Source organism: Dermacentor andersoni, chromosome 8 (assembly GCF_023375885.2).
Source record: "Dermacentor andersoni chromosome 8, qqDerAnde1_hic_scaffold, whole genome shotgun sequence".
In the NCBI taxonomy this organism is placed as follows: Eukaryota; Metazoa; Arthropoda; class Arachnida; order Ixodida; family Ixodidae; genus Dermacentor; species Dermacentor andersoni.
The window spans coordinates 49,667,206-49,674,722 of NC_092821.1; positions in this window are offsets into that span (position 1 = coordinate 49,667,206).

A 7,517-nucleotide genomic window follows, 5' to 3' on the forward strand; every position below is an offset into this window, starting at 1 on the left:
GAAAGCTATATATAAGGGTTGGTTATATTCCGCACATTTCTCTATCACCTGATTGATAGTGTGAATATGATCTATTGTTGACTAGCCTTTACGGAATCCTGCCTGGTCCTTTGCTTGACAGAAATCTAAGGTGTTCCTGATTCTATTTGCGATTACCTTAGTAAATATTTTGTAGGCAACGGACAGTAAGCTGATCGGTCTATAATTTTTCAAGTCTTTGGCGTCCCCTTTCTTATGGATTAGGATTATGTTAGCGTTCTTCCAAGATTCCGGTACGCTCGACGTCATGAGGCATTGCGTATACAGGGTGGCCAGTTTCTCTAGAACAATCTGCCCACCATCCTTCAACAAATCTGCTGTTACCTGATCCTCCCCAGCTGCCTTCCCCCTTTGCATTTCTCCCAAGGCTTTCTTTACTTCTTCCGGCGTTACCTTTGGGACTTCGAATTCCTCTAGACTATTTTCTCTTCCATTATCGTCGTGGGTGCCACTGGTACTGTATAAATCTCTATAGAACTCCTCAGCCACTTGAACTATCTCATCCATATTAGTAATGATATTGCCGGCTTTGTCTCTTAACGCATACATCTGATTCTTGCCAATTCCTAGTTTCTTCTTCACTGCTTTTAGGCTTCCTCCGTTCCTGAGAGCATGTTCAATTCTATCCATATTATACTTCCTTATGTCAGCTGTCTTACGCTTGTTGATTAACTTCGAAAGTTCTGCCAGTTCTATTCTAGCTGTAGGGTTAGAGGCTTTCATACATTGGCGTTTCTTGATCAGATCTTTCGTCGCCTGCGATAGTTTACTGGTATCCTGCCTAATCGAGTTACCACCGACTTCCATTGCACACTTCTTAATGATGCCCACAAGATTGTCGTTCATTGCTTCAACACTAAGGTCCTCTTCCTGAGTTAAAGCCGAATACCTGTTCTGTAGCTTGATCTGGAATTCCTCTATTTTCCCACTTACCGCTAACTCATTGATCGGCTTCTTATGTACCAGTTTCTTCCGTTCCCTCCTCAGGTCTAGGCTAATTCGAGTTCTTACCATCCTGTGGTCACTGCAGCGCACCTTGCCGAGCACGTCCACATCTTGTATGATGCCAGGGTTAGCGCAGAGTATGAGGTCTATTTCATTTCTAGTCTCGCCGTTCGGGCTCCTCCACGTCCACTTTCGGCTATCCCGCTTGCGGAAGAAAGTATTCATTATCCTCATATTATTCTGTTCCGCAAACTCGACTAATAACTCCCCCCTGCTATTCCTAGTGCCTATGGCATATTCCCCCACTGCCTTGTCTCCAGCCTGCTTCTTGCCTACCTTGGCATTAAAGTCGCCCATTAGTATAGTGTATTTGGTTTTCACTCTACCCATCGCCGATTCCACGTCTTCATAGAAGCATTCGACTTCCTGGTCATCATGACTGGATGTAGGGGCGTAGACCTGTACAATCTTCATTTTGTACCTCTTATTAAGTTTAACAACAAGACCTGCCACCCTCTCGTTAATGCTATAGAATTCCTGTATGTTACCAGCTATATTCTTATTAATCAGGAATCCGACTCCTAGTTCTGGAGAATACCTTCTGGAAATTAATGGAAATTAATGGAGAATACCTTAGTAACTTGCGATTCGCTGATGATATTGCCTTGCTTAGTAACTCAGGGGACCAATTGCAATGCATGCTCACTGACCTGGAGAGGCAAAGCAGAAGAGTGGGTCTAAAAATTAATCTGCAGAAAACTAAAGTAATGTTTAACAGTCTCGGAAGAGAACAGCAATTTACAATAGGCAGCGAGGCACTAGAAGTCGTAAGGGAATACATCTACTTAGGGCAGGTAGTGACGGCGGATCCGGATCATGAGACGGAAATAATCAGAAGAATAAGAATGGGCTGGGGTGCGTTTGGCAGGCATTCTCAGATCATGAACAGCAGGTTGCCATTATCCCTCAAGAGAAAAGTGTATAATAGCTGTGTCTTACCAGTACTCACCTACGGGGCAGAAACCTGGAGGCTTACGAAAAGGGTTCTACTCAAATTGAGGACGACGCAACGAGCTATGGAAAGAAGAATGATAGGTGTAACGTTAAGGGATAAGAAAAGAGCAGATTGGGTGAGGGAACAAACGCGAGTTAATGATATCTTAGTTGAAATCAAGAAAAAGAAATGGGCATGGGCAGGACATGTAATGAGGAGGGAAGATAACCGATGGTCATTAAGGGTTACGGACTGGATCCCAAGGGAAGGGAAGCGTAGCAGGGGGCGGCAGAAAGTTAGGTGGGCGGATGAGATTAAGAAGTTTGCAGGGACGGCATGGCCGCAATTAGTACATGACCGGGGTTGTTGGAGAAGTATGGGAGAGGCCTTTGCCCTGCAGTGGGCGTAACCAGGCTGATGATGATGATGATGATGATGATATTTTTTTTCACTTACGCCAAGGCGTCCATGTCAAGACAGTAAAGCCAGCAAAGGTAACTACGTTCTTAATTATTGTTTCTATTTTGACTTTTATTCGCTAGGACACATTGAGCCTCTTCAATGTTTTTGTTCCTACTACCCTACCAACGGGCTGCCAGAGCCAGCCAGAGCGTATGCGTTTTTTCTGGTGTTGTCCCGACCACCGCGCGGCGCAGTTCGGTGCGCGTTCGGTTTTCTCTGGCCGAGTGGATTTTCGCCTGGCAGAGTTTTGAACGCTTTCTGGCTAGCAGATGAGAGAAAAAAAAAACAATGGCCGCTCGCAGGTATCACTGTGGGGACTCAACGGATTGCATCGCGTTCGCTTGAGGGCAGCCTCTCTGGAAAGTCTTGTCTCGCCGGTGTAGGATACAGAGCAGTATGAGTATGGTTCTCGGTGGACCAAGCGTCTCACGTTTTCTTCAATATTCTTTCCGTAGCCACACTAGGGGCCCAAAGTAGGCATTCGATTGTGGCTAACATGCTTTCCTTCGCGTGTTTTTTTTTTTAATTCCGTGTTCCCACCCCACAAAAGACAAAAAGACATTGTCGCGGCGCAGCAAATTGTCGCATAGTGAAAGTTCGAATTTGCTACTTCTTTTGCGGAAAGGAATAGGCCACGGGACGCTTCAGTTACCGGATACTCTTACTATATTGTTGCGATAACAATTATTTGGAACTCCAGGCGCCTTCCTGCCGTCGCCGTCGTCCTCATGTTCCGCATAAAGCCCAAGGGCGATAATTGCGTGACCGCGCGCCGCATGCTGTAGGTGCGAGTGAAAGCATAGGGTGGGGGGGAGTAGCAGACGATGGCGGCTCAGTCTTATGTGCGCAAAGGAGAAAAGCGGGGAGTAAGCGCACCGCCTTCCGTCGCACGCGATACATCGGGGGGAGTGGATGGAATGGGGGTTGGATCCAGGATTCTGCGAATCTATGATAGCACAACATGTTTATTTTCCTTGTTTGACGCATTGTATAAGGTGATTTTTTTCTTAGACACGTATATTTATTGGAGACAGGCAGTGAACTTTGTTTCCAGTAACACTTATTTGCTGCTCTTTATCAAGCTGTACCTTCGAATTTGTATATTCCATTGTATCTGCACATTTCTAATGTACGAGGTCCAGTCAAATGAAGGCGAGCCTACCCAGCCCACACAGAAATGGTTCCGTTCATTATCTGCGAGGGATGCGCGTAGTACACAGGCATCTCTTATTTACAAATGTGACACGCAGGTGCGAGGATAAATGTTCTTTATTGCTCTCATACACTGGGTTGAACATGGTTGCGTGACGTAATGGACGCTCCGGAAGTTGAGCAACGTGGTGCCATGAGGTTTTTGACAGCTGAAGGTGTTGCCTCAAGAGAAATTAGTCGCCGTATGGCTGCCGTGTACGTTGAACATTACATTTCATTGGCCACTGTGAAGCGTTGGAACAAACGGTTCAAAGAAGGACGTGAAAGTTGCAAATACGATCCAAGACCGGGCCAAAGCCACCGTGGACTCACCCCCAACAAAAATGTAAAGGTTGATAAGCTGATGAGACAAGAACGGAGGATAAGCATCGATGAACTGGCAGAGCGTGTGATCAGTCACGGTTCGGTTCACGCCATAATTCACGAATATATCGGTTATCAGCTCTTGTGTGCGCAATGGATGCCCAAGATTTTGAACCACCGCCAGAAGACGCAGAAGTTCAGCGCTGCCTTGACTCATCTGATCCGGCATCACAGTGAGGATGACGACTTCTTGTCTGCAATTGTGATCGGGGACGGACCATCGTGTCACTACTACGAGCGTGAAACAAGACGGCAAAGGTTACAGTGGAAACATTCGTACTCACCACCCCCAAGAAAGCAAAGGCCGCCGTTTCCACCGGAAAGGTGGTGAATTTTTTTTTTTGATCGTCAGGGGACATTACTGATAGACTTTGGTAAATCTTTAGAGACTATCAATTGTTTACTAATACTACTACTAATACTACTACTACAAATAATAATAATAAACTAATACCTCTGCATCAAGAAAGATACCGCGGTTCTGTAAACGGCATCTACTATAACAGTCAAAGCGGACAAATTTGGTGTGTCAATTTGCATCTTACGTGAATTGCATGGTTACATTGTGTACGAGGGTTCTGCAAAAGCCGTATTTACATGCTAAATTTTTTTGAGATTCATGTGTAACACATCAACTTTGTCCGCTGTAGATGTACTGTTAGATACAATTTACCGAATTGTGACATCGTTTTTCATTGTTGAGTTACAGTTTTAAACTTGATAGCTTCCTGTTCTGAAAATTTCTGATTTTTGCCAATTTTTAATAAACAGTTGACAACCTAAATGAAAAATTCGAAACGAACAGTCACTAGAATTTAAGTTTTTTTTAAATGCAACAAACCTTGTCGAATTTGGTGCGGTGGTTGCCGAGAAAAACGAATTCGCCTTCTACATGTATTTAGATTGGAACACCCGAGCTAAAGCTTCGTTTTAAGGAGGAGGCCGAGCTGCAACCTCACCCCCACCCCCCCAAACGAAATTTCTGGCTACGCCACTGTATCGCTCCTGTCCAGAGCCTCATACTTACGTGGAAAGAGCCTGATGTCCGCGATGGTAATACGAGTGCTGTGACTGATAATTTTATATGTATATATAATATATATATATATATATATATATATATATATATATATATATATATATATATATGTACATATTTATATACATATATATATTCATTTTATCTATGGGATAGAATGCGAGCGCTGTTGCTTTGTTTCTGCGTGTAGTAGTTAAGAGAACGAGTTTAAGGGAGGAGAAAAAAAGAGGGAAGGAAAATTACGGAAGCATAATTGCAGCGCGGTGGTTAAATGTTTAGAGGATGCTAATTCTCAATAGTTTTAATTTCACTCATTTACTTAATTTTTTTCACTTAATTTCACTAATTTTACTAAGTCGGTGGCGCCTTTGTTATTTTCGGTGTCGACAACGTGTATTTTTCTAGCTTATGCAACGCACCACCTTGAGTTTCAAGCGCGAGAATTTGCACAAAGTTTATTCTTGCCGGCGTTTTCTGAAACAAGGCCACTTTTGTCGCCCGTTATTATGACGCATTTTGTCTTCAAAGAAATGGAATATACTTTAAGCGGCAAGGCAAAGTATTTTCTTTTTTTCGCCTGTAAGTGAGTCCTGTAGAAAAAGGAATGCATGGAAATAATTTGTCATTACTGCCCGTTGCTTGCCTTCGCGCCATTGCGCATTTGCCGTTAAAGAAAATATGTAGAAACTCCACTGAAATTGTATAAATGTGCGCAAGCATAACCCGAAATTTCAGTTAACGTGTCACCAAATGAAAGTTGGCCCACCCCAAATTTCATGTTTGCGCCATCCCCAAACTTCATTTGGGCCACCGCTAACCTTTAAGGGAGCCCACCGCCAAATTTCGAGTTGGCGGTTGGCCCAGCCTGAAATTTCAAGTTGGCCCAGCCGCATCTCCGCTACCATCTCCGACCAGTGAGCGTTGGTTTGGGGAAATGAAAACGTTTGTTCGGGAGGAAGTCTCACGCCAACTCGCATTCATAGACTTCGCTCAGCCGCCATGTCTCCCACAGCCTGCATCGAATTTAATGCCTCATCTGCGTCGCGCGATCGAGCTGGAAATCGCTGAGGTCTTGCCATACCAGAGCAGACACCTTCTTGCGTCTGCACCACTAAGCTACGCTGACGTCTTTGCGCCGCCCCAACAGGTCCCGGTGGCTGTACCTCCCAGCTACGCTGAAGTAGTCGTGGGGACCCAGCCAAACTCTTTAAGTATGGCTCTCCGTTCTGCCCCCTTCGTGCTTAGACGCCGACTACCACCCGCCGTGCAGTCGTCAGGAGCGCCCCGTACAACGCGTCCTGTAACATAGATGGGAGCTGCCCCGGCGAGCCAGTGGCGCACGCCCACCAATATATTTTGCTATTGGCTACGCCGGTCACGCCGCATGTTTTGGTAATCTTGTGCCACCGCCTAGTGCTGCACCACCCGTGACAAGCTAGTCCAACCGTTCGTATTACGGCCCCCCTTCACCTATGCCGCCGACATTGCGCCCCACCGCAACTACCCGTGGTTCACCATCTCCACGCTGTCGCTTACTGTCGCCGATGCGATCTCGCCCTGTAACTCGGGACGAGGAAATCTAATCGTCGCATTCCAAGAGACAAGGGCTGCGACGACGTTGAAGTGGGAAACTGCTCACCGCAGACCCTCGAACGTTATTGAAGTGTTTGTTGACGGTGTTCGCCTATTTGCACTCGTCCACACTGGAACCACCGTATGTGTTATGAATGCTAAGCTTTTTCGCTTAGTTGAGAAAGTCACGACGCCCCTTTCTAAACGGTTTCTCCGCACAGCCAGTGCTCAGCATGTTGAACCCCTTGGCGGCTTGCACTGCTCGTGCTGTCACTGCCGACGTTTTATACGCCACTGAATTCATCATACTTTCCTCGTGTTCACATGACGTTATCCTAGGCGGAGGTTTTCTCTCGCGCCACAATGCTGTAATTCATTACGCACGGAGCGAAATAGAACTCTCGCCGCTGTTAGATTTGGTCTAACCGATGCCCACATTCCTCCGAACGCGCATACGGCGTTACCCATGTCCTGCAGCGGAATCTCAGACGCTGTTGAACTACTGTCTCCACCTGACCGCTTTCTCACATTGAAAAGTCTGCTGCCTTTGGCGACAGTGGGCATCACACAGGGATACACCCCCGTTTTCGCTCGCAATACGTTTCCATACTCTGTGACGCTGCTCCGAGGATAATATTTTGGCAACGTGGAAGCGATCGAAGACGTGCTAGTTATGGTCGTGCCCAATAACAATTATTGTGCTGATTCCAGTGCACTCCGTGTTGTTTCTATGTGTGGCCAATCCCCCAGTGATGCGTTCGTTGTTTATGGCCGGTGCCCTTACATCGGTCCAGCAGTCTCGCTTTTGTGCCTCCTAGAACAATTTCGTTCTTTAGATGTACAGCAATCGTCCCTGGATCGGACGCCAACTGTTGCACATCGCATCGATAC